Source organism: Saimiri boliviensis, chromosome 18 (assembly GCF_048565385.1).
Source record: "Saimiri boliviensis isolate mSaiBol1 chromosome 18, mSaiBol1.pri, whole genome shotgun sequence".
In the NCBI taxonomy this organism is placed as follows: Eukaryota; Metazoa; Chordata; class Mammalia; order Primates; family Cebidae; genus Saimiri; species Saimiri boliviensis.
In genome coordinates, this window is record NC_133466.1 from 44,981,314 (window position 1) to 45,008,313 (window position 27,000).

The following is a 27,000-nucleotide window of genomic DNA, read 5'->3' on the forward strand; positions in this document are numbered from 1 at the left end:
AAACCAAAACGGAGCTATCTAGCAGAATGGTTGTCAATGTGTGTATTCAACTTCCAGAGTTAAACATATGTGTGTTTGCAGCAGTTCAGAAACCCTTTCTTTGGAGAATGCAGAAGCAGTCTTTTCCCGCACTAAAAACGCTTGTAAGAGTTAGCAGTAAGAATGCGTTTAAAACACAGAAGACCCGCTTCTTACGAACTCATGTGCTGTGTGTTGGTTCCTTTTAGGAAGTTGCATCTATGTTTAGATTCAGCGAGGTAGAAACACGTTTCTTCTAAAAGCTGCGTTTGGACATTGCAGAGTGGATGGGAGAACAGGCTGTAAAGAGAAATATCTTGCTCTAAAACGAAAACGGAGCTATCTAGCAGAATGGTTGTCAATGTGTGTATTCAACAGCCATAGTTAAACTGATGTGTGTTTGCAGCAGTTCAGAAACACTTTCTTTGGAGAATGCAGAAACAGTCATTTCAAGCCCTAGAGACGCATATAAGAGTTAGCAGTAAGAATGCGTTTAAAACACAGAAGACCCGCTTATTACGAACTCATCTGCTGTGTGTTGGTTCCTTTTAGGAAGTTGAATCTATGTTTAAATTCAGCGAGGTAGAAACACGTTTCTTCTAAAAGCTGCGTTTGGACATTCCAGAGTGGATGGGAGAACAGGCTGTAAAGAGAAATACCTTGCTCTAAAACCAAAACGGAGCTATCTAGCAGAATGGTTGTCAATGTGTGTATTCAACTTCTAGAGTTAAACATATGTGTGTTTGCAGCAGTTCAGGAACCCTTTCTTTGGAGAATGCAGAAACAGTCTTTTCCCGCCCTAGAGACGCTTATGGGAGTTAGCAGTAAGAATGCGTTTAAAACACAGAAGACCCGCTTCTTTCGAACTCATCTGTTGTGTGTTGGTTCCTTTTAGGAAGTTGCATCTATGTTTAGATTCAGCGAGGTAGAAACACGTTTCTTCTAAAAGCTGCGTTTGGACATTGCAGAGTGGATGGGAGAACAGGCTGTAAAGAGAAATACCTTGCTCTAAAACCAAAACGGAGGTATCTAGCAGAATGGTTGTCAATGTGTGTATTCAACTTCCAGAGTTAAACATATGTGTGTTTGCAGCAGTTCAGAAACCCTTTCTTTGGAGAATGCAGAAACAGTCTTTTCCCGCCCTAGAGACGCTTATAAGAGTTAGCAGTAGGAATGCGTTTAAAACACAGAAGACCCGCTTCTTACGAACTCATCTGCTGTGTGTTGGTTCCTTTTAGGAAGTTGCATCTATGTTTAGATTCAGCGAGGTAGAAACACGTTTCTTCTAAAAGCTGCGTTTGGATATTCCAGAGTGGATGGGAGAAGAGGCTGTAAAGAGAAATACCTTGCTCTAAAACCAAAACGGAGCTATCTAGCAGAATGGTTGTCAATGTGTGTATTCAACTTCCAGAGTTAAACATATGTGTGTTTGCAGCAGTTCAGAAACCCTTTCTTTGGAGAATGCAGAAACAGTCTTTTCCCGCACTAAAAACGCTTATAAGAGTTAGCAGTAAGAATGCGATTAAAACACAGAAGACCCGCTTATTACGAACTCATCTGCTGTGTGTTGGTTCCTTTTAGGAAGTTGCATCTATGTTTAGATTCAGCGAGGTAGAAACACGTTTCTTCTAAAAGCTGCGTTTGGACATTCCAGACTGGATGGGAGAACAGGCTGTAAAGAGAAATATCTTGCTCTAAAACCAAAACGGAGCTATCTAGCAGAATGGTTGTCAATGTGTGTATTCAACAGCCATAGTTAAACTGATGTGTGTTTGCAGCAGTTCAGAAACACTTTCTTTGGAGAATGCAGAAACAGTCATTTCAAGCCCTAGAGACGCATATAAGAGTTAGCAGTAAGAATGCGTTTAAAACACAGAAGACCCGCTTATTACGAACTCATCTGCTGTGTGTTGGTTCCTTTTAGGAAGTTGAATCTATGTTTAAATTCAGCGAGGTAGAAACACGTTTCTTATAAAAGCTGCGTTTGGACATTCTAGAGTGGATGGGAGAACAGGCTGTAAAGAGAAATACCTTGCTCTAAAACCAAAACGGAGCTATCTAGCAGAATGGTTGTCAATGTGTGTATTCAACTTCTAGAGTTAAACATATGTGTGTTTGCAGCAGTTCAGAAACCCTTTCTTTGGAGAATGCAGAAACAGTCTTTTCCCGCCCTGGAGACGCTTATAGGAGTTAGCAGTAAGAATGCGTTTAAAACACAGAAGACCCGCTTCTTACGAACTCATCTGTTGTGTGTTGGTTCCTTTTAGGAAGTTGCATCTATGTTTAGATTCCGCGAGGTAGAAACACGTTTCTTCTAAAAGCTGCGTTTGGATATTCCAGAGTGGATGGGAGAACAGGCTGTAAAGAGAAATACCTTGCTCTAAAACCAAAACAGAGCTATCTAGCAGAATGGTTGTCAATGTGTGCATTCAACTTCCAGAGTTAAACTGATGTTTGTTTGAAGCAGTTCAGAAACCCTTTCTTTGGAGAATGCAGAAACAGTCTTTTCCAGCCCTAGAGACGCATAAAAGGGTTAGCAGTAAGAATGCGTTTTAAACAGAGAAGACCCGCTTCTTACGAACTCATCTGCTCTGTGTTGGTTCCTTTTAGGAAGTTGCATCTATGTTTAGATTCAGCGAGGAAGAAACACGTTTCTTCTAAAAGCTGCGTTTGGACATTCCAGAGTGGATGGGAGAACAGGCTGTAAAGAGAAATACCTTGCTCTAAAACGAAAATGGAGCTATCTAGCAGAATGGTTGTCAATGTGTGTATTCAACTTCCAGAGTTAAACTGATGTGTGCTTCCAGCAGTTCAGAAACCCTTTCTTTGGAGAATGCAGAAACAGTCTTTTCCAGCCCTAGAGACGCATAAAAGGGTTAGCAGTAAGAATGCGTTTTAAACAGAGAAGACCCGCTTCTTACGAACTCATCTGCTCTGTGTTGGTTCCTTTTAGGAAGTTGCATCTATGTTTAGATTCAGCGAGGTAGAAACACGTTTCTTCTAAAAGCTGCGTTTGGACATTCCAGAGTGGATGGGAAAACAGGCTGTAAAGAGAAATACCTTGCTCTAAAACGAAAACGGAGCTATCTAGCAAAATGGTTGTCAAAGTGTGTATTCAACTTCCAGAGTTAAACATATGTGTGTTTGCAGCAGTTCAGAAACCCTTTCTTTGCAGAATGCAGAAACCGTCAATTCTAGCCCTAGAGACACATATAAGAGTTAGCAGTAAGAATCCGTTTAAAACACAGAAGACCCGCTTCTTACGAACTCATCTGCTGTGTGTTGGTTCCTTTTAGGAAGTTGCATCTATGTTTAGATTCAGCGAGGTAGAAACACGTTTCTTCTAAAAGCTGCGTTTGGACATTCCAGAGTGGATGGGAGAACAGGCTGTAAAGAGAAATACCTTGCTCTAAAACCAAAACGGAGCTATCTAGCAGAATGGTTGTCAATGTGTGTATTCAACTTCCAGAGTTAAACATATGTGTGTTTGCAGCAGTTCAGAAACCCTTTCTTTGGAGAATGCAGAAACAGTCTTTTCCAGCCCTAGAGACGCATAAAAGGGTTAGCAGTAAGAATGCGTTTTAAACAGAGAAGACCCGCTTCTTACGAACTCATCTGCTCTGTGTTGGTTCCTTTTAGGAAGTTGCATCTATGTTTAGATTCAGCGAGGAAGAAACACGTTTCTTCTAAAAGCTGCGTTTGGACATTCCAGAGTGGATGGGAGAACAGGCTGTAAAGAGAAATACCTTGCTCTAAAACGAAAATGGAGCTATCTAGCAGAATGGTTGTCAATGTGTGTATTCAACTTCCAGAGTTAAACTGATGTGTGCTTCCAGCAGTTCAGAAACCCTTTCTTTGGAGAATGCAGAAACAGTCTTTTCCAGCCCTAGAGACGCATAAAAGGGTTAGCAGTAAGAATGCGTTTTAAACAGAGAAGACCCGCTTCTTACGAACTCATCTGCTGTGTGTTGGTTCCTTTTAGGAAGTTGCATCTATGTTTAGATTCAGCGAGGTAGAAACACGTTTCTTCTAAAAGCTGCGTTTGGACATTCCAGAGTGGATGGGAAAACAGGCTGTAAAGAGAAATACCTTGCTCTAAAACCAAAACGGAGCTATCTAGCAAAATGGTTGTCAAAGTGTGTATTCAACTTCCAGAGTTAAACATATGTGTGTTTGCAGCAGTTCAGAAACCCTTTCTTTGCAGAATGCAGAAACCGTCAATTCTAGCCCTAGAGACACATATAAGAGTTAGCAGTAAGAATCCGTTTAAAACACAGAAGACCCGCTTCTTACGAACTCATCTGCTGTGTGTTGGTTCCTTTTAGGAAGTTGCATCTATGTTTAGATTCAGCGAGGTAGAAACACGTTTCTTCTAAAAGCTGCGTTTGGACATTCCAGAGTGGATGGGAGAACAGGCTGTAAAGAGAAATACCTTGCTCTAAAACCAAAACGGAGCTATCTAGCAGAATGGTTGTCAATGTGTGTATTCAACTTCCAGAGTTAAACATATGTGTGTTTGCAGCAGTTCAGAAACCCTTTCTTTGGAGAATGCAGAAACAGTCTTTTCCAGCCCTAGAGACGCATAAAAGGGTTAGCAGTAAGAATGCGTTTTAAACAGAGAAGACCCGCTTCTTACGAACTCATCTGCTCTGTGTTGGTTCCTTTTAGGAAGTTGCATCTATGTTTAGATTCAGCGAGGAAGAAACACGTTTCTTCTAAAAGCTGCGTTTGGACATTCCAGAGTGGATGGGAGAACAGGCTGTAAAGAGAAATACCTTGCTCTAAAACGAAAATGGAGCTATCTAGCAGAATGGTTGTCAATGTGTGTATTCAACTTCCAGAGTTAAACTGATGTGTGCTTCCAGCAGTTCAGAAACCCTTTCTTTGGAGAATGCAGAAACAGTCTTTTCCAGCCCTAGAGACGCATAAAAGGGTTAGCAGTAAGAATGCGTTTTAAACAGAGAAGACCCGCTTCTTACGAACTCATCTGCTGTGTGTTGGTTCCTTTTAGGAAGTTGCATCTATGTTTAGATTCAGCGAGGTAGAAACACGTTTCTTCTAAAAGCTGCGTTTGGACATTCCAGAGTGGATGGGAAAACAGGCTGTAAAGAGAAATACCTTGCTCTAAAACCAAAACGGAGCTATCTAGCAAAATGGTTGTCAAAGTGTGTATTCAACTTCCAGAGTTAAACATATGTGTGTTTGCAGCAGTTCAGAAACCCTTTCTTTGCAGAATGCAGAAACCGTCAATTCTAGCCCTAGAGACACATATAAGAGTTAGCAGTAAGAATCCGTTTAAAACACAGAAGACCCGCTTCTTACCAACTCATCTGCTGTGTGTTGGTTCCTTTTAGGAAGTTGCATCTATGTTTAGATTCAGCGAGGTAGAAACACGTTTCTTCTAAAAGCTGCGTTTGGACATTCCAGAGTGGATGGGAGAACAGGCTGTAAAGAGAAATACCTTGCTCTAAAACCAAAACGGAGCTATGTAGCAGAATGGTTGTCAATGTGTGTATTCAACTTCCAGAGTTAAACATATGTGTGTTTGCAGCAGTTCAGAAACCCTTTCTTTGGAGAATGCAGAAACAGTCTTTCCCCGCCCAAGAGACGCTTATAAGAGTTAGCAGTAGGAATGCGTTTAAATCACAGAAGACCCGCTTCTTACGAACTCATCTGCTGTGTGTTGGTTCCTTTTAGGAAGTTGCATCTATGTTTAGATTCAGCGAGGTAGAAACACGTTTCTTCTAAAAGCTGCGTTTGGACATTCCAGAGTGGATGGGAAAACAGGCTGTAAAGAGAAATACCTTGCTCTAAAACCAAAAAGGAGCTATCTAGCAGAATGGTTGTCAATGTGTGTATTCAAATTCCAGAGTTAAACTGATGTGTGCTTCCAGCAGTTCAGAAACCCTTTCTTTGGAGAATGCAGAAACAGTCTTTTCCCGCCCTAGAGACGCTTATAAGACTTAGCAGTAAGAATGCGTTTAAAACACAGAAGACCCGCTTCTTACGAACTCATATGCTGTGTGTTGGTTCCTTTTAGGAAGTTGCATCTATGCTTAGAATCAGGGAGGTTGAAACACGTTTCTTCTAAAAGCTGCGTTTGGACATTCCAGAGTGGATGGGAGAACAGGCTGTAAAGAGAAATACCTTGCTCTAAAACCAAAACGGAGCTATCTAGCAGAATGGTTGTCAATGTGTGTATTCAACAGCCAGAGTTACACTGATGTGAGTTTGCAGCAGTTTAGAAACCCTTTCTTTGGAGAATGCAGAAACAGTCATTTCAAGCCCTAGAGACGCATATAAGAGTTAGCAGTAAGAATGCGTTTAAAACACAGAAGACCCGCTTCTTACGAACTCATCTGCTGTGTGTTGGTTTCTTTTAGGAAGTTGCATCTATGTTTAGATTCAGCGAGGTAGAAACACGTTTCTTCTAAAAGCTGCGTTTGGACATTCCAGAGTGGATGGGAAAACAGGCTGTAAAGAGAAATACCTTGCTCTAAAACCAAAACGGAGCTATCTAGCAGAATGGTTGTCAATGTGTGTATTCAACTTCCAGAGTTAAACATATGTGTGTTTGCAGCAGTTCAGAAACCCTTTCTTTGGAGAATGCAGAAGCAGTCTTTTCCCGCACTAAAAACGCTTGTAAGAGTTAGCAGTAAGAATGCGTTTAAAACACAGAAGACCCGCTTCTTACGAACTCATGTGCTGTGTGTTGGTTCCTTTTAGGAAGTTGCATCTATGTTTAGATTCAGCGAGGTAGAAACACGTTTCTTCTAAAAGCTGCGTTTGGACATTCCAGAGTGGATGGGAGAACAGGCTGTAAAGAGAAATATCTTGCTCTAAAACCAAAACGGAGCTATCTAGCAGAATGGTTGTCAATGTGTGTATTCAACAGCCATAGTTAAACTGATGTGTGTTTGCAGCAGTTCAGAAACACTTTCTTTGGAGAATGCAGAAACAGTCATTTCAAGCCCTAGAGACGCATATAAGAGTTAGCAGTAAGAATGCGTTTAAAACACAGAAGACCCGCTTATTACGAACTCATCTGCTGTGTGTTGGTTCCTTTTAGGAAGTTGAATCTATGTTTAAATTCAGCGAGGTAGAAACACGTTTCTTCTAAAAGCTGCGTTTGGACATTCCAGAGTGGATGGGAGAACAGGCTGTAAAGAGAAATACCTTGCTCTAAAACCAAAACGGAGCTATCTAGCAGAATGGTTGTCAATGTGTGTATTCAACTTCTAGAGTTAAACATATGTGTGTTTGCAGCAGTTCAGGAACCCTTTCTTTGGAGAATGCAGAAACAGTCTTTTCCCGCCCTAGAGACGCTTATGGGAGTTAGCAGTAAGAATGCGTTTAAAACACAGAAGACCCGCTTCTTTCGAACTCATCTGTTGTGTGTTGGTTCCTTTTAGGAAGTTGCATCTATGTTTAGATTCAGCGAGGTAGAAACAAGTTTCTTCTAAAAGCTGCGTTTGGACATTGCAGAGTGGATGGGAGAACAGGCTGTAAAGAGAAATACCTTGCTCTAAAACCAAAACGGAGGTATCTAGCAGAATGGTTGTCAATGTGTGTATTCAACTTCCAGAGTTAAACATATGTGTGTTTGCAGCAGTTCAGAAACCCTTTCTTTGGAGAATGCAGAAACAGTCTTTTCCCGCCCTAGAGACGCTTATAAGAGTTAGCAGTAGGAATGCGTTTAAAACACAGAAGACCCGCTTCTTACGAACTCATCTGCTGTGTGTTGGTTCCTTTTAGGAAGTTGCATCTATGTTTAGATTCAGCGAGGTAGAAACACGTTTCTTCTAAAAGCTGCGTTTGGATATTCCAGAGTGGATGGGAGAAGAGGCTGTAAAGAGAAATACCTTGCTCTAAAACCAAAACGGAGCTATCTAGCAGAATGGTTGTCAATGTGTGTATTCAACTTCCAGAGTTAAACATATGTGTGTTTGCAGCAGTTCAGAAACCCTTTCTTTGGAGAATGCAGAAACAGTCTTTTCCCGCACTAAAAACGCTTATAAGAGTTAGCAGTAAGAATGCGATTAAAACACAGAAGACCCGCTTATTACGAACTCATCTGCTGTGTGTTGGTTCCTTTTAGGAAGTTGCATCTATGTTTAGATTCAGCGAGGTAGAAACACGTTTCTTCTAAAAGCTGCGTTTGGACATTCCAGACTGGATGGGAGAACAGGCTGTAAAGAGAAATATCTTGCTCTAAAACCAAAACGGAGCTATCTAGCAGAATGGTTGTCAATGTGTGTATTCAACAGCCATAGTTAAACTGATGTGTGTTTGCAGCAGTTCAGAAACACTTTCTTTGGAGAATGCAGAAACAGTCATTTCAAGCCCTAGAGACGCATATAAGAGTTAGCAGTAAGAATGCGTTTAAAACACAGAAGACCCGCTTATTACGAACTCATCTGCTGTGTGTTGGTTCCTTTTAGGAAGTTGAATCTATGTTTAAATTCAGCGAGGTAGAAACACGTTTCTTATAAAAGCTGCGTTTGGACATTCTAGAGTGGATGGGAGAACAGGCTGTAAAGAGAAATACCTTGCTCTAAAACCAAAACGGAGCTATCTAGCAGAATGGTTGTCAATGTGTGTATTCAACTTCTAGAGTTAAACATATGTGTGTTTGCAGCAGTTCAGAAACCCTTTCTTTGGAGAATGCAGAAACAGTCTTTTCCCGCCCTAGAGACGCTTATAGGAGTTAGCAGTAAGAATGCGTTTAAAACACAGAAGACCCGCTTCTTACGAACTCATCTGTTGTGTGTTGGTTCCTTTTAGGAAGTTGCATCTATGTTTAGATTCAGCGAGGTAGAAACACGTTTCTTCTAAAAGCTGCGTTTGGATATTCCAGAGTGGATGGGAGAACAGGCTGTAAAGAGAAATACCTTGCTCTAAAACCAAAACAGAGCTATCTAGCAGAATGGTTGTCAATGTGTGTATTCAACTTCCAGAGTTAAACTGATGTTTGTTTGCAGCAGTTCAGAAACCCTTTCTTTGCAGAATGCAGAAACCGTCAATTCTAGCCCTAGAGACACATATAAGAGTTAGCAGTAAGAATCCGTTTAAAACACAGAAGACCCGCTTCTTACCAACTCATCTGCTGTGTGTTGGTTCCTTTTAGGAAGTTGCATCTATGTTTAGATTCAGCGAGGTAGAAACACGTTTCTTCTAAAAGCTGCGTTTGGACATTCCAGAGTGGATGGGAGAACAGGCTGTAAAGAGAAATACCTTGCTCTAAAACCAAAACGGAGCTATCTAGCAGAATGGTTGTCAATGTGTGTATTCAACTTCCAGAGTTAAACATATGTGTGTTTGCAGCAGTTCAGAAACCCTTTCTTTGGAGAATGCAGAAACAGTCTTTCCCCGCCCAAGAGACGCTTATAAGAGTTAGCAGTAGGAATGCGTTTAAATCACAGAAGACCCGCTTCTTACGAACTCATCTGCTGTGTGTTGGTTCCTTTTAGGAAGTTGCATCTATGTTTAGATTCAGCGAGGTAGAAACACGTTTCTTCTAAAAGCTGCGTTTGGACATTCCAGAGTGGATGGGAGAACAGGCTGTAAAGAGAAATATCTTGCTCTAAAACCAAAACGGAGCTATCTAGCAGAATGGTTGTCAATGTGTGTATTCAACAGCCATAGTTAAACTGATGTGTGTTTGCAGCAGTTCAGAAACACTTTCTTTGGAGAATGCAGAAACAGTCATTTCAAGCCCTAGAGACGCATATAAGAGTTAGCAGTAAGAATGCGTTTAAAACACAGAAGACCCGCTTATTACGAACTCATCTGCTGTGTGTTGGTTCCTTTTAGGAAGTTGAATCTATGTTTAAATTCAGCGAGGTAGAAACACGTTTCTTATAAAAGCTGCGTTTGGACATTCTAGAGTGGATGGGAGAACAGGCTGTAAAGAGAAATACCTTGCTCTAAAACCAAAACGGAGCTATCTAGCAGAATGGTTGTCAATGTGTGTATTCAACTTCTAGAGTTAAACATATGTGTGTTTGCAGCAGTTCAGAAACCCTTTCTTTGGAGAATGCAGAAACAGTCTTTTCCCGCCCTAGAGACGCTTATAGGAGTTAGCAGTAAGAATGCGTTTAAAACACAGAAGACCCGCTTCTTACGAACTCATCTGTTGTGTGTTGGTTCCTTTTAGGAAGTTGCATCTATGTTTAGATTCAGCGAGGTAGAAACACGTTTCTTCTAAAAGCTGCGTTTGGATATTCCAGAGTGGATGGGAGAACAGGCTTTAAAGAGAAATACCTTGCTCTAAAACCAAAACAGAGCTATCTTGCAGAATGGTTGTCAATGTGTGTATTCAACTTCCAGAGTTAAACTGATGTTTGTTTGCAGCAGTTCAGAAACCCTTTCTTTGGAGAATGCAGAAACAGTCTTTTCCAGCCCTAGAGACGCATAAAAGGGTTAGCAGTAAGAATGCGTTTTAAACAGAGAAGACCCGCTTCTTACGAACTCATCTGCTCTGTGTTGGTTCCTTTTAGGAAGTTGCATCTATGTTTAGATTCAGCGAGGAAGAAACACGTTTCTTCTATAAGCTGCGTTTGGACATTCCAGAGTGGATGGGAGAACAGGCTGTAAAGAGAAATACCTTGCTCTAAAACGAAAATGGAGCTATCTAGCAGAATGGTTGTCAATGTGTTTATTCAACTTCCAGAGTTAAACTGATGTGTGCTTCCAGCAGTTCAGAAACCCTTTCTTTGGAGAATGCAGAAACAGTCTTTTCCAGCCCTAGAGACGCATAAAAGGGTTAGCAGTAAGAATGCGTTTTAAACAGAGAAGACCCGCTTCTTACGAACTCATCTGCTCTGCGTTGGTTCCTTTTAGGAAGTTGCATCTATGTTTAGATTCAGCGAGGTAGAAACACGTTTCTTCTAAAAGCTGCGTTTGGACATTCCAGAGTGGATGGGAGAACAGGCTGTAAAGAGAAATACTTTGCTCTAAAACCAAAACGGAGCTATCTAGCAGAATGGTTGTCAAAGTGTGTATTCAACTTCCAGAGTTAAACATATGTGTGTTTGCAGCAGTTCAGAAACCCTTTCTTTGGAGAATGCAGAAACAGTCTTTTCCCGCCCTAGAGACGCTTATAAGAGTTAGCAGTAAGAATGCGTTTAAAACACAGAAGACCCGCTTCTTACGAACTCATCTGCTGTGTGTTGGTTCCTTTTAGGAAGTTGCATCTATGTTTAGATTCAGCGAGGTAGAAACACGTTTCTTCTAAAAGCTGAGTTTGGATATTCCAGAGTGGATAGGAGAAGAGGCTGTAAAGAGAAATACCTTGCTCTAAAACCAAAACGGAGCTATCTAGCAGAATGGTTGTCAATGTGTGTATTCAACTTCCAGAGTTAAACATATGTGTGTTTGCAGCAGTTCAGAAACCCTTTCTTTGGTGAATGCAGAAACAGTCTTTTCCCGCACTAAAAACGCTTATAAGAGTTAGCAGTAAGAATGCGATTAAAACACAGAAGACCCGCTTATTACGAACTCATCTGCTGTGTGTTGGTTCCTTTTAGGAAGTTGCATCTATGTTTAGATTCAGCGAGGTAGAAACACGTTTCTTCTAAAAGCTGCGTTTGGACATTCCAGAGTGGATGGGAGAACAGGCTGTAAAGAGAAATATCTTGCTCTAAAACCAAAACGGAGCTATCTAGCAGAATGGTTGTCAATGTGTGTATTCAACAGCCATAGTTAAACTGATGTGTGTTTGCAGCAGTTCAGAAACACTTTCTTTGGAGAATGCAGAAACAGTCATTTCAAGCCCTAGAGACGCATATAAGAGTTAGCAGTAAGAATGCGTTTAAAACACAGAAGACCCGCTTATTACGAACTCATCTGCTGTGTGTTGGTTCCTTTTAGGAAGTTGAATCTATGTTTAAATTCAGCGAGGTAGAAACACGTTTCTTCTAAAAGCTGCGTTTGGACATTCCAGAGTGGATGGGAGAACAGGCTGTAAAGAGAAATACCTTGCTCTAAAACCAAAACGGAGCTATCTAGCAGAATGGTTGTCAATGTGTGTATTCAACTTCTAGAGTTAAACATATGTGTGTTTGCAGCAGTTCAGAAACCCTTTCTTTGGAGAATGCAGAAACAGTCTTTTCCCGCCCTAGAGACGCTTATAGGAGTTAGCAGTAAGAATGCGTTTAAAACACAGAAGACCCGCTTCTTACGAACTCATCTGTTGTGTGTTGGTTCCTTTTAGGAAGTTGCATCTATGTTTAGATTCAGCGAGGTAGAAACACGTTTCTTCTAAAAGCTGCGTTTGGATATTCCAGAGTGGATGGGAGAACAGGCTGTAAAGAGAAATACCTTGCTCTAAAACGAAAATGGAGCTATCTAGCAGAATGGTTGTCAATGTGTTTATTCAACTTCCAGAGTTAAACTGATGTGTGCTTCCAGCAGTTCAGAAACCCTTTCTTTGGAGAATGCAGAAACAGTCTTTTCCAGCCCTAGAGACGCATAAAAGGGTTAGCAGTAAGAATGCGTTTTAAACAGAGAAGACCCGCTTCTTACGAACTCATCTGCTCTGTGTTGGTTCCTTTTAGGAAGTTGCATCTATGTTTAGATTCAGCGAGGTAGAAACACGTTTCTTCTAAAAGCTGCGTTTGGACATTCCAGAGTGGATGGGAGAACAGGCTGTAAAGAGAAATACCTTGCTCTAAAACCAAAACGGAGCTATCTAGCAGAATGGTTGTCAAAGTGTGTATTCAACTTCCAGAGTTAAACATATTTGTGTTTGCAGCAGTTCAGAAACCCTTTCTTTGCAGAATGCAGAAACCGTCAATTCTAGCCCTAGAGACACATATAAGAGTTAGCAGTAAGAATGCGTTTAAAACACAGAAGACCCGCTTCTTACGAACTCATCTGCTGTGTGTTGGTTCCTTTTAGGAAGTTGCATCTATGTTTAGATTCAGCGAGGGAGAAACACGTTTCTTCTAAAAGCTGCATTTGGACATTCCAGAGTGGATGGGAGAACAGGCTGTAAAGAGAAATACCTTGCTCTAAAACCAAAACGGAGCTATCTAGCAGAATGGTTGTCAATGTGTGTATTCAACTTCCAGAGTTAAACATATGTGTGTTTGCAGCAGTTCAGAAACCCTTTCTTTGGAGAATGCAGAAACAGTCTTTTCCCGCACTAAAAACGCTTATAAGAGTTAGCAGTAAGAATGCGATTAAAACACAGAAGACCCGCTTATTACGAACTCATCTGCTGTGTGTTGGTTCCTTTTAGGAAGTTGCATCTATGTTTAGATTCAGCGAGGTAGAAACACGTTTCTTCTAAAAGCTGCGTTTGGACATTCCAGACTGGATGGGAGAACAGGCTGTAAAGAGAAATATCTTGCTCTAAAACCAAAACGGAGCTATCTAGCAGAATGGTTGTCAATGTGTGTATTCAACAGCCATAGTTAAACTGATGTGTGTTTGCAGCAGTTCAGAAACACTTTCTTTGGAGAATGCAGAAACAGTCATTTCAAGCCCTAGAGACGCATATAAGAGTTAGCAGTAAGAATGCGTTTAAAACACAGAAGACCCGCTTATTACGAACTCATCTGCTGTGTGTTGGTTCCTTTTAGGAAGTTGAATCTATGTTTAAATTCAGCGAGGTAGAAACACGTTTCTTATAAAAGCTGCGTTTGGACATTCTAGAGTGGATGGGAGAACAGGCTGTAAAGAGAAATACCTTGCTCTAAAACCAAAACGGAGCTATCTAGCAGAATGGTTGTCAATGTGTGTATTCAACTTCTAGAGTTAAACATATGTGTGTTTGCAGCAGTTCAGAAACCCTTTCTTTGGAGAATGCAGAAACAGTCTTTTCCCGCCCTAGAGACGCTTATAGGAGTTAGCAGTAAGAATGCGTTTAAAACACAGAAGACCCGCTTCTTACGAACTCATCTGTTGTGTGTTGGTTCCTTTTAGGAAGTTGCATCTATGTTTAGATTCAGCGAGGTAGAAACACGTTTCTTCTAAAAGCTGCGTTTGGACATTCCAGAGTGGATGGGAGAACAGGCTTTAAAGAGAAATACCTTGCTCTAAAACCAAAACAGAGCTATCTTGCAGAATGGTTGTCAATGTGTGTATTCAACTTCCAGAGTTAAACTGATGTTTGTTTGCAGCAGTTCAGAAACCCTTTCTTTGGAGAATGCAGAAACAGTCTTTTCCAGCCCTAGAGACGCATAAAAGGGTTAGCAGTAAGAATGCGTTTTAAACAGAGAAGACCCGCTTCTTACGAACTCATCTGCTCTGTGTTGGTTCCTTTTAGGAAGTTGCATCTATGTTTAGATTCAGCGAGGAAGAAACACGTTTCTTCTATAAGCTGCGTTTGGACATTCCAGAGTGGATGGGAGAACAGGCTGTAAAGAGAAATACCTTGCTCTAAAACGAAAATGGAGCTATCTAGCAGAATGGTTGTCAATGTGTTTATTCAACTTCCAGAGTTAAACTGATGTGTGCTTCCAGCAGTTCAGAAACCCTTTCTTTGGAGAATGCAGAAACAGTCTTTTCCAGCCCTAGAGACGCATAAAAGGGTTAGCAGTAAGAATGCGTTTTAAACAGAGAAGACCCGCTTCTTACGAACTCATCTGCTCTGCGTTGGTTCCTTTTAGGAAGTTGCATCTATGTTTAGATTCAGCGAGGTAGAAACACGTTTCTTCTAAAAGCTGCGTTTGGACATTCCAGAGTGGATGGGAGAACAGGCTGTAAAGAGAAATACTTTGCTCTAAAACCAAAACGGAGCTATCTAGCAGAATGGTTGTCAAAGTGTGTATTCAACTTCCAGAGTTAAACATATGTGTGTTTGCAGCAGTTCAGAAACCCTTTCTTTGGAGAATGCAGAAACAGTCTTTTCCCGCCCTAGAGACGCTTATAAGAGTTAGCAGTAAGAATGCGTTTAAAACACAGAAGACCCGCTTCTTACGAACTCATCTGCTGTGTGTTGGTTCCTTTTAGGAAGTTGCATCTATGTTTAGATTCAGCGAGGTAGAAACACGTTTCTTCTAAAAGCTGAGTTTGGATATTCCAGAGTGGATAGGAGAAGAGGCTGTAAAGAGAAATACCTTGCTCTAAAACCAAAACGGAGCTATCTAGCAGAATGGTTGTCAATGTGTGTATTCAACTTCCAGAGTTAAACATATGTGTGTTTGCAGCAGTTCAGAAACCCTTTCTTTGGTGAATGCAGAAACAGTCTTTTCCCGCACTAAAAACGCTTATAAGAGTTAGCAGTAAGAATGCGATTAAAACACAGAAGACCCGCTTATTACGAACTCATCTGCTGTGTGTTGGTTCCTTTTAGGAAGTTGCATCTATGTTTAGATTCAGCGAGGTAGAAACACGTTTCTTCTAAAAGCTGCGTTTGGACATTCCAGAGTGGATGGGAGAACAGGCTGTAAAGAGAAATATCTTGCTCTAAAACCAAAACGGAGCTATCTAGCAGAATGGTTGTCAATGTGTGTATTCAACAGCCATAGTTAAACTGATGTGTGTTTGCAGCAGTTCAGAAACACTTTCTTTGGAGAATGCAGAAACAGTCATTTCAAGCCCTAGAGACGCATATAAGAGTTAGCAGTAAGAATGCGTTTAAAACACAGAAGACCCGCTTATTACGAACTCATCTGCTGTGTGTTGGTTCCTTTTAGGAAGTTGAATCTATGTTTAAATTCAGCGAGGTAGAAACACGTTTCTTCTAAAAGCTGCGTTTGGACATTCCAGAGTGGATGGGAGAACAGGCTGTAAAGAGAAATACCTTGCTCTAAAACCAAAACGGAGCTATCTAGCAGAATGGTTGTCAATGTGTGTATTCAACTTCTAGAGTTAAACATATGTGTGTTTGCAGCAGTTCAGAAACCCTTTCTTTGGAGAATGCAGAAACAGTCTTTTCCCGCCCTAGAGACGCTTATAGGAGTTAGCAGTAAGAATGCGTTTAAAACACAGAAGACCCGCTTCTTACGAACTCATCTGTTGTGTGTTGGTTCCTTTTAGGAAGTTGCATCTATGTTTAGATTCAGCGAGGTAGAAACACGTTTCTTCTAAAAGCTGCGTTTGGATATTCCAGAGTGGATGGGAGAACAGGCTGTAAAGAGAAATACCTTGCTCTAAAACGAAAATGGAGCTATCTAGCAGAATGGTTGTCAATGTGTTTATTCAACTTCCAGAGTTAAACTGATGTGTGCTTCCAGCAGTTCAGAAACCCTTTCTTTGGAGAATGCAGAAACAGTCTTTTCCAGCCCTAGAGACGCATAAAAGGGTTAGCAGTAAGAATGCGTTTTAAACAGAGAAGACCCGCTTCTTACGAACTCATCTGCTGTGTGTTGGTTCCTTTTAGGAAGTTGCATCTATGTTTAGATTCAGCGAGGTAGAAACACGTTTCTTCTAAAAGCTGCGTTTGGACATTCCAGAGTGGATGGGAGAACAGGCTGTAAAGAGAAATACCTTGCTCTAAAACCAAAACGGAGCTATCTAGCAGAATGGTTGTCAAAGTGTGTATTCAACTTCCAGAGTTAAACATATTTGTGTTTGCAGCAGTTCAGAAACCCTTTCTTTGCAGAATGCAGAAACCGTCAATTCTAGCCCTAGAGACACATATAAGAGTTAGCAGTAAGAATGCGTTTAAAACACAGAAGACCCGCTTCTTACGAACTCATCTGCTGTGTGTTGGTTCCTTTTAGGAAGTTGCATCTATGTTTAGATTCAGCGAGGGAGAAACACGTTTCTTCTAAAAGCTGCATTTGGACATTCCAGAGTGGATGGGAGAACAGGCTGTAAAGAGAAATACCTTGCTCTAAAACCAAAACGGAGCTATCTAGCAGAATGGTTGTCAATGTGTGTATTCAACTTCCAGAGTTAAACATATGTGTGTTTGCAGCAGTTCAGAAACCCTTTCTTTGGAGAATGCAGAAACAGTCATTTCAAGCCCTAGAGACGCATATAAGAGTTAGCAGTAAGAATGCGTTTAAAACACAGAAGACCCGCTTATTACGAACTCATCTGCTGTGTGTTGGTTCCTTTTAGGAAGTTGAATCTATGTTTAAATTCAGCGAGGTAGAAACACGTTTCTTATAAAAGCTGCGTTTGGACATTCTAGAGTGGATGGGAGAACAGGCTGTAAAGAGAAATACCTTGCTCTAAAACCAAAACGGAGCTATCTAGCAGAATGGTTGTCAATGTGTGTATTCAACTTCTAGAGTTAAACATATGTGTGTTTGCAGCAGTTCAGAAACCCTTTCTTTGGAGAATGCAGAAACAGTCTTTTCCCGCCCTAGAGACGCTTATAGGAGTTAGCAGTAAGAATGCGTTTAAAACACAGAAGACCCGCTTCTTACGAACTCATCTGTTGTGTGTTGGTTCCTTTTAGGAAGTTGCATCTATGTTTAGATTCAGCGAGGTAGAAACACGTTTCTTCTAAAAGCTGCGTTTGGATATTCCAGAGTGGATGGGAGAACAGGCTTTAAAGAGAAATACCTTGCTCTAAAACCAAAACAGAGCTATCTTGCAGAATGGTTGTCAATGTGTGTATTCAACTTCCAGAGTTAAACTGATGTTTGTTTGCAGCAGTTCAGAAACCCTTTCTTTGGAGAATGCAGAAACAGTCTTTTCCAGCCCTAGAGACGCATAAAAGGGTTAGCAGTAAGAATGCGTTTTAAACAGAGAAGACCCGCTTCTTACGAACTCATCTGCTCTGTGTTGGTTCCTTTTAGGAAGTTGCATCTATGTTTAGATTCAGCGAGGAAGAAACACGTTTCTTCTATAAGCTGCGTTTGGACATTCCAGAGTGGATGGGAGAACAGGCTGTAAAGAGAAATACCTTGCTCTAAAACGAAAATGGAGCTATCTAGCAGAATGGTTGTCAATGTGTTTATTCAACTTCCAGAGTTAAACTGATGTGTGCTTCCAGCAGTTCAGAAACCCTTTCTTTGGAGAATGCAGAAACAGTCTTTTCCAGCCCTAGAGACGCATAAAAGGGTTAGCAGTAAGAATGCGTTTTAAACAGAGAAGACCCGCTTCTTACGAACTCATCTGCTCTGCGTTGGTTCCTTTTAGGAAGTTGCATCTATGTTTAGATTCAGCGAGGTAGAAACACGTTTCTTCTAAAAGCTGCGTTTGGACATTCCAGAGTGGATGGGAGAACAGGCTGTAAAGAGAAATACTTTGCTCTAAAACCAAAACGGAGCTATCTAGCAGAATGGTTGTCAAAGTGTGTATTCAACTTCCAGAGTTAAACATATGTGTGTTTGCAGCAGTTCAGAAACCCTTTCTTTGGAGAATGCAGAAACAGTCTTTTCCCGCCCTAGAGACGCTTATAAGAGTTAGCAGTAAGAATGCGTTTAAAACACAGAAGACCCGCTTCTTACGAACTCATCTGCTGTGTGTTGGTTCCTTTTAGGAAGTTGCATCTATGTTTAGATTCAGCGAGGTAGAAACACGTTTCTTCTAAAAGCTGAGTTTGGATATTCCAGAGTGGATAGGAGAAGAGGCTGTAAAGAGAAATACCTTGCTCTAAAACCAAAACGGAGCTATCTAGCAGAATGGTTGTCAATGTGTGTATTCAACTTCCAGAGTTAAACATATGTGTGTTTGCAGCAGTTCAGAAACCCTTTCTTTGGTGAATGCAGAAACAGTCTTTTCCCGCACTAAAAACGCTTATAAGAGTTAGCAGTAAGAATGCGATTAAAACACAGAAGACCCGCTTATTACGAACTCATCTGCTGTGTGTTGGTTCCTTTTAGGAAGTTGCATCTATGTTTAGATTCAGCGAGGTAGAAACACGTTTCTTCTAAAAGCTGCGTTTGGACATTCCAGAGTGGATGGGAGAACAGGCTGTAAAGAGAAATATCTTGCTCTAAAACCAAAACGGAGCTATCTAGCAGAATGGTTGTCAATGTGTGTATTCAACAGCCATAGTTAAACTGATGTGTGTTTGCAGCAGTTCAGAAACACTTTCTTTGGAGAATGCAGAAACAGTCATTTCAAGCCCTAGAGACGCATATAAGAGTTAGCAGTAAGAATGCGTTTAAAACACAGAAGACCCGCTTATTACGAACTCATCTGCTGTGTGTTGGTTCCTTTTAGGAAGTTGAATCTATGTTTAAATTCAGCGAGGTAGAAACACGTTTCTTCTAAAAGCTGCGTTTGGACATTCCAGAGTGGATGGGAGAACAGGCTGTAAAGAGAAATACCTTGCTCTAAAACCAAAACGGAGCTATCTAGCAGAATGGTTGTCAATGTGTGTATTCAACTTCTAGAGTTAAACATATGTGTGTTTGCAGCAGTTCAGAAACCCTTTCTTTGGAGAATGCAGAAACAGTCTTTTCCCGCCCTAGAGACGCTTATAGGAGTTAGCAGTAAGAATGCGTTTAAAACACAGAAGACCCGCTTCTTACGAACTCATCTGTTGTGTGTTGGTTCCTTTTAGGAAGTTGCATCTATGTTTAGATTCAGCGAGGTAGAAACACGTTTCTTCTAAAAGCTGCGTTTGGATATTCCAGAGTGGATGGGAGAACAGGCTGTAAAGAGAAATACCTTGCTCTAAAACGAAAATGGAGCTATCTAGCAGAATGGTTGTCAATGTGTTTATTCAACTTCCAGAGTTAAACTGATGTGTGCTTCCAGCAGTTCAGAAACCCTTTCTTTGGAGAATGCAGAAACAGTCTTTTCCAGCCCTAGAGACGCATAAAAGGGTTAGCAGTAAGAATGCGTTTTAAACAGAGAAGACCCGCTTCTTACGAACTCATCTGCTCTGTGTTGGTTCCTTTTAGGAAGTTGCATCTATGTTTAGATTCAGCGAGGTAGAAACACGTTTCTTCTAAAAGCTGCGTTTGGACATTCCAGAGTGGATGGGAGAACAGGCTGTAAAGAGAAATACCTTGCTCTAAAACCAAAACGGAGCTATCTAGCAGAATGGTTGTCAAAGTGTGTATTCAACTTCCAGAGTTAAACATATTTGTGTTTGCAGCAGTTCAGAAACCCTTTCTTTGCAGAATGCAGAAACCGTCAATTCTAGCCCTAGAGACACATATAAGAGTTAGCAGTAAGAATGCGTTTAAAACACAGAAGACCCGCTTCTTACGAACTCATCTGCTGTGTGTTGGTTCCTTTTAGGAAGTTGCATCTATGTTTAGATTCAGCGAGGGAGAAACACGTTTCTTCTAAAAGCTGCATTTGGACATTCCAGAGTGGATGGGAGAACAGGCTGTAAAGAGAAATACCTTGCTCTAAAACCAAAACGGAGCTATCTAGCAGAATGGTTGTCAATGTGTGTATTCAACTTCCAGAGTTAAACATATGTGTGTTTGCAGCAGTTCAGAAACCCTTTCTTTGGAGAATGCAGAAACAGTCTTTTCCCGCACTAAAAACGCTTATAAGAGTTAGCAGTAAGAATGCGATATTAAAACCCAGAAGACCCGCTTATTACGAACTCATCTGCTGTGTGTTGGTTCCTTTTAGGAAGTTGCATCTATGTTTAGATTCAGCGAGGTAGAAACACGTTTCTTCTAAAAGCTGCGTTTGGACATTCCAGACTGGATGGGAGAACAGGCTGTAAAGAGAAATATCTTGCTCTAAAACCAAAACGGAGCTATCTAGCAGAATGGTTGTCAATGTGTGTATTCAACAGCCATAGTTAAACTGATGTGTGTTTGCAGCAGTTCAGAAACACTTTCTTTGGAGAATGCAGAAACAGTCATTTCAAGCCCTAGAGACGCATATAAGAGTTAGCAGTAAGAATGCGTTTAAAACACAGAAGACCCGCTTATTACGAACTCATCTGCTGTGTGTTGGTTCCTTTTAGGAAGTTGAATCTATGTTTAAATTCAGCGAGGTAGAAACACGTTTCTTATAAAAGCTGCGTTTGGACATTCTAGAGTGGATGGGAGAACAGGCTGTAAAGAGAAATACCTTGCTCTAAAACCAAAACGGAGCTATCTAGCAGAATGGTTGTCAATGTGTGTATTCAACTTCTAGAGTTAAACATATGTGTGTTTGCAGCAGTTCAGAAACCCTTTCTTTGGAGAATGCAGAAACAGTCTTTTCCCGCCCTAGAGACGCTTATAGGAGTTAGCAGTAAGAATGCGTTTAAAACACAGAAGACCCGCTTCTTACGAACTCATCTGTTGTGTGTTGGTTCCTTTTAGGAAGTTGCATCTATGTTTAGATTCAGCGAGGTAGAAACACGTTTCTTCTAAAAGCTGCGTTTGGATATTCCAGAGTGGATGGGAGAACAGGCTGTAAAGAGAAATACCTTGCTCTAAAACCAAAACAGAGCTATCTTGCAGAATGGTTGTCAATGTGTGTATTCAACTTCCAGAGTTAAACTGATGTTTGTTTGCAGCAGTTCAGAAACCCTTTCTTTGGAGAATGCAGAAACAGTCTTTTCCAGCCCTAGAGACGCATAAAAGGGTTAGCAGTAAGAATGCGTTTTAAACAGAGAAGACCCGCTTCTTACGAACTCATCTGCTCTGTGTTGGTTCCTTTTAGGAAGTTGCATCTATGTTTAGATTCAGCGAGGAAGAAACACGTTTCTTCTATAAGCTGCGTTTGGACATTCCAGAGTGGATGGGAGAACAGGCTGTAAAGAGAAATACCTTGCTCTAAAACGAAAATGGAGCTATCTAGCAGAATGGTTGTCAATGTGTTTATTCAACTTCCAGAGTTAAACTGATGTGTGCTTCCAGCAGTTCAGAAACCCTTTCTTTGGAGAATGCAGAAACAGTCTTTTCCAGCCCTAGAGACGCATAAAAGGGTTAGCAGTAAGAATGCGTTTTAAACAGAGAAGACCCGCTTCTTACGAACTCATCTGCTCTGCGTTGGTTCCTTTTAGGAAGTTGCATCTATGTTTAGATTCAGCGAGGTAGAAACACGTTTCTTCTAAAAGCTGCGTTTGGACATTCCAGAGTGGATGGGAGAACAGGCTGTAAAGAGAAATACTTTGCTCTAAAACCAAAACGGAGCTATCTAGCAGAATGGTTGTCAAAGTGTGTATTCAACTTCCAGAGTTAAACATATGTGTGTTTGCAGCAGTTCAGAAACCCTTTCTTTGGAGAATGCAGAAACAGTCTTTTCCCGCCCTAGAGACGCTTATAAGAGTTAGCAGTAAGAATGCGTTTAAAACACAGAAGACCCGCTTCTTACGAACTCATCTGCTGTGTGTTGGTTCCTTTTAGGAAGTTGCATCTATGTTTAGATTCAGCGAGGTAGAAACACGTTTCTTCTAAAAGCTGAGTTTGGATATTCCAGAGTGGATAGGAGAAGAGGCTGTAAAGAGAAATACCTTGCTCTAAAACCAAAACGGAGCTATCTAGCAGAATGGTTGTCAATGTGTGTATTCAACTTCCAGAGTTAAACATATGTGTGTTTGCAGCAGTTCAGAAACCCTTTCTTTGGTGAATGCAGAAACAGTCTTTTCCCGCACTAAAAACGCTTATAAGAGTTAGCAGTAAGAATGCGATTAAAACACAGAAGACCCGCTTATTACGAACTCATCTGCTGTGTGTTGGTTCCTTTTAGGAAGTTGCATCTATGTTTAGATTCAGCGAGGTAGAAACACGTTTCTTCTAAAAGCTGCGTTTGGACATTCCAGAGTGGATGGGAGAACAGGCTGTAAAGAGAAATATCTTGCTCTAAAACCAAAACGGAGCTATCTAGCAGAATGGTTGTCAATGTGTGTATTCAACAGCCATAGTTAAACTGATGGGTGTTTGCAGCAGTTCAGAAACACTTTCTTTGGAGAATGCAGAAACAGTCATTTCAAGCCCTAGAGACGCATATAAGAGTTAGCAGTAAGAATGCGTTTAAAACACAGAAGACCCGCTTATTACGAACTCATCTGCTGTGTGTTGGTTCCTTTTAGGAAGTTGAATCTATGTTTAAATTCAGCGAGGTAGAAACACGTTTCTTCTAAAAGCTGCGTTTGGACATTCCAGAGTGGATGGGAGAACAGGCTGTAAAGAGAAATACCTTGCTCTAAAACCAAAACGGAGCTATCTAGCAGAATGGTTGTCAATGTGTGTATTCAACTTCTAGAGTTAAACATATGTGTGTTTGCAGCAGTTCAGAAACCCTTTCTTTGGAGAATGCAGAAACAGTCTTTTCCCGCCCTAGAGACGCTTATAGGAGTTAGCAGTAAGAATGCGTTTAAAACACAGAAGACCCGCTTCTTACGAACTCATCTGTTGTGTGTTGGTTCCTTTAAGGAAGTTGCATCTATGTTTAGATTCAGCGAGGTAGAAACACGTTTCTTCTAAAAGCTGCGTTTGGATATTCCAGAGTGGATGGGAGAACAGGCTGTAAAGAGAAATACCTTGCTCTAAAACGAAAATGGAGCTATCTAGCAGAATGGTTGTCAATGTGTTTATTCAACTTCCAGAGTTAAACTGATGTGTGCTTCCAGCAGTTCAGAAACCCTTTCTTTGGAGAATGCAGAAACAGTCTTTTCCAGCCCTAGAGACGCATAAAAGGGTTAGCAGTAAGAATGCGTTTTAAACAGAGAAGACCCGCTTCTTACGAACTCATCTGCTCTGTGTTGGTTCCTTTTAGGAAGTTGCATCTATGTTTAGATTCAGCGAGGTAGAAACACGTTTCTTCTAAAAGCTGCGTTTGGACATTCCAGAGTGGATGGGAGAACAGGCTGTAAAGAGAAATACCTTGCTCTAAAACCAAAACGGAGCTATCTAGCAGAATGTTTGTCAAAGTGTGTATTCAACTTCCAGAGTTAAACATATTTGTGTTTGCAGCAGTTCAGAAACCCTTTCTTTGCAGAATGCAGAAACCGTCAATTCTAGCCCTAGAGACACATATAAGAGTTAGCAGTAAGAATGCGTTTAAAACACAGAAGACCCGCTTCTTACGAACTCATCTGCTGTGTGTTGGTTCCTTTTAGGAAGTTGCATCTATGTTTAGATTCAGCGAGGGAGAAACACGTTTCTTCTAAAAGCTGCATTTGGACATTCCAGAGTGGATGGGAGAACAGGCTGTAAAGAGAAATACCTTGCTCTAAAACCAAAACGGAGCTATCTAGCAGAATGGTTGTCAATGTGTGTATTCAACTTCCAGAGTTAAACATATGTGTGTTTGCAGCAGTTCAGAAACCCTTTCTTTGGAGAATGCAGAAACAGTCTTTTCCCGCCCTAGAGACGCTTATAAGATTTAGCAGTAAGAATGCGTTTAAAACACAGAAGACCCGCTTCTTACGAACTCATCTGCTGTGTGTTGGTTCCTTTTAGGAAGTTGCATCTATGTTTACATTCAGCGAGGTAGAAACACGTTTCTTCTAAAAGCTGCGTTTGGATATTCCAGAGTTGATAGGAGAAGAGGCTGTAAAGAGAAATACCTTGCTCTAAAACCAAAACGGAGCTATCTAGCAGAATGGTTGTCAATGTGTGTATTCAACTTCCAGAGTTAAACATATGTGTGTTTGCAGCAGTTCAGAAACCGTTTCTTTGGAGAATGCAGAAACAGTCTTTTCCCGCACTAAAAACGCTTATAAGAGTTAGCAGTAAGAATGCGATTAAAACACAGAAGACCCGCTTATTACGAACTCATCTGCTGTGTGTTGGTTCCTTTTAGGAAGTTGCATCTATGTTTAGATTCAGCGAGGTAGAAACACGTTTCTTCTAAAAGCTGCGTTTGGACATTCCAGAGTGGATGGGAGAACAGGCTGTAAAGAGAAATATCTTGCTCTAAAACCAAAACGGAGCTATCTAGCAGAATGGTTGTCAATGTGTGTATTCAACAGCCATAGGTAAACTGATGTGTGTTTGCAGCAGTTTAGAAACCCTTTCTATGGAGAATGCAGAATCAGTCATTTCAAGCCCTTGAGACGCATATAAGAGTTAGCAGTAAGAATGCGTTTAAAACACAGAAGACCCGCTTCTTACGAACTCATCTGCTGTGTGTTGGTTCCTTTTAGGAAGTTGCATCTATGTTTAGATTCAGCGAGGTAGAAACACGTTTCTTCTAAAAGCTGCGTTTGGATATTCCAGAGTGGATAGGAGAAGAGGCTGTAAAGAGAAATACCTTGCTCTAAAACCAAAACGGAGCTATCTAGCAGAATGGTTGTCAATGTGTGTATTCAACTTCCTGAGATTAACTGATTTGTGTTTGCAGCAGTTCAGAAACCCTTTCTATGGAGAATGCAGAAACCGTCATTTCAAGCCCTAGAGACACATATAAGAGTTAGCAGTAAGAATGCGTTTAAAACACAGAAGACCCGATTCTTACGAACTCATCTGCTGTGTGTTGGTTCCTTTTAGGAAGTTGCATCTATGTTTAAATTCAGCGAGGTAGAAACACGTTTCTTCTAAAAGCTGCGTTTGGACATTCCAGAGTGGATGGGAGAACAGGCTGTAAAGAGAAATACCTTGCTCTAAAACCAAAACGGAGCTATCTAGCAGAATGGTTGTCAATGTGTGTATTCAACTTCCAGAGTTAAACATATGTGTGTTTGCAGCAGTTCAGAAACCCTTTCTTTGGAGAATGCAGAAACAGTCTTTTCCCGCACTAAAAACGCTTGTAAGAGTTAGCAGTAAGAATGCGTTTAAAACACAGAAGACCCGCTTCTTACGAACTCATCTGCTGTGTGTTGGTTCCTTTTAGGAAGTTGCATCTATGTTTAGATTCAGCGAGGTAGAAACACGTTTCTTCTAAAAGCTGCGTTTGGACATTCCAGAGTGGATGGGAGAACAGGCTGTAAAGAGAAATACCTTGCTCTAAATCCAAAACGGAGCTATCTAGCAGAATGGTTGTCAAAATGTGTATTCAACTTTCAGAGTTAAACATATGTGTGTTTGCAGCAGTTCAGAAACCGTTTCTTTGGAGAATGCAGAAACAGTCTTTTCCCGCCCTAGAAACTCTTATAAGAGTTAGCAGTAAGAATGCGTTTAAAACACAGAAGACCCGCTTCTTACGAACTCATCTGCTGTGTGTTGGTTCCTTTTAGGAAGTTGCATCTATGTTTAGATTCAGCGAGGTAGAAACACGTTTCTCCTAAAAGCTGCGTTTGGACATTCCAGAGTAGATGGGAAAACAGGCTGTAAAGAGAAATACCTTGCTCTAAAACCAAAACGGAGCTATCTAGCAGAATGGTTGTTAAAGTGTGTATTCAAAAGCCAGAGTTACACTGATGTGTGTTTGCAGCAGGTTAGAAACCCTTTCTTTGGAGAATGCAGAATCAGTCATTTCAAGAACTAGAGACGCATATAAGAGTTAGCAGTAAGAATGCGTTTAAAACACAGAATATCCGCTTCTTACGAACTCATCTGCTGTGTGTTGGTTCCTTTTAGGAAGTTGCATCTATGTTTAGATTCAGCGAGGTAGAAACACGTTTCTTCTAAAAGCTGCGTTTGGATATTCCAGAGTGGATAGAAGAGACTGTAAAGAGAAATACCTTGCTCTAAAACGAAAACGGAGCTATCTAGCAGAATGGTTGTCAATGTGTGTATTCAACAGCCAGAGTTAAACTGATGTGTGTTTGCAGCAGTTCAGAAACTCTTTCTTTGGAGAATGCAGAATAAGTCATTTCAAGCCCTAGAGACGCATATAAGAGTTAGCAGTAAGAATGCGTTTAAAACACAGAAGACCCGCTTATTACGAACTCATCTGCTGTGTGTTGGTTCCTTTTAGGAAGTTGCATCTATGTTTAGATTCAGCGAGGTAGAAACACGTTTCTTCTAAAAGCTGCGTTTGGACATTGCAGAGTGGATGGGAGAACAGGCTGTAAAGAGAAATACCTTGCTCTAAAACCAAAACGGAGGTATCTAGCAGAATGGTTGTCAATGTGTGTATTCAACTTCCAGAGTTAAACTGATGTTTGTTTGCAGCAGTTCAGAACCCCTTTCTTTGGAGAATGCAGAAACAGTCTTTTCCAGCCCTAGAGACGCATATAAGAGTTAGCAGTAAGAATGCGTTTTAAACAGAGAAGACCCGCTTCTTACGAACTCATCTGCTCTGTGTTGGTTCCTTTTAGGAAGTTTCATCTTTGTTTAG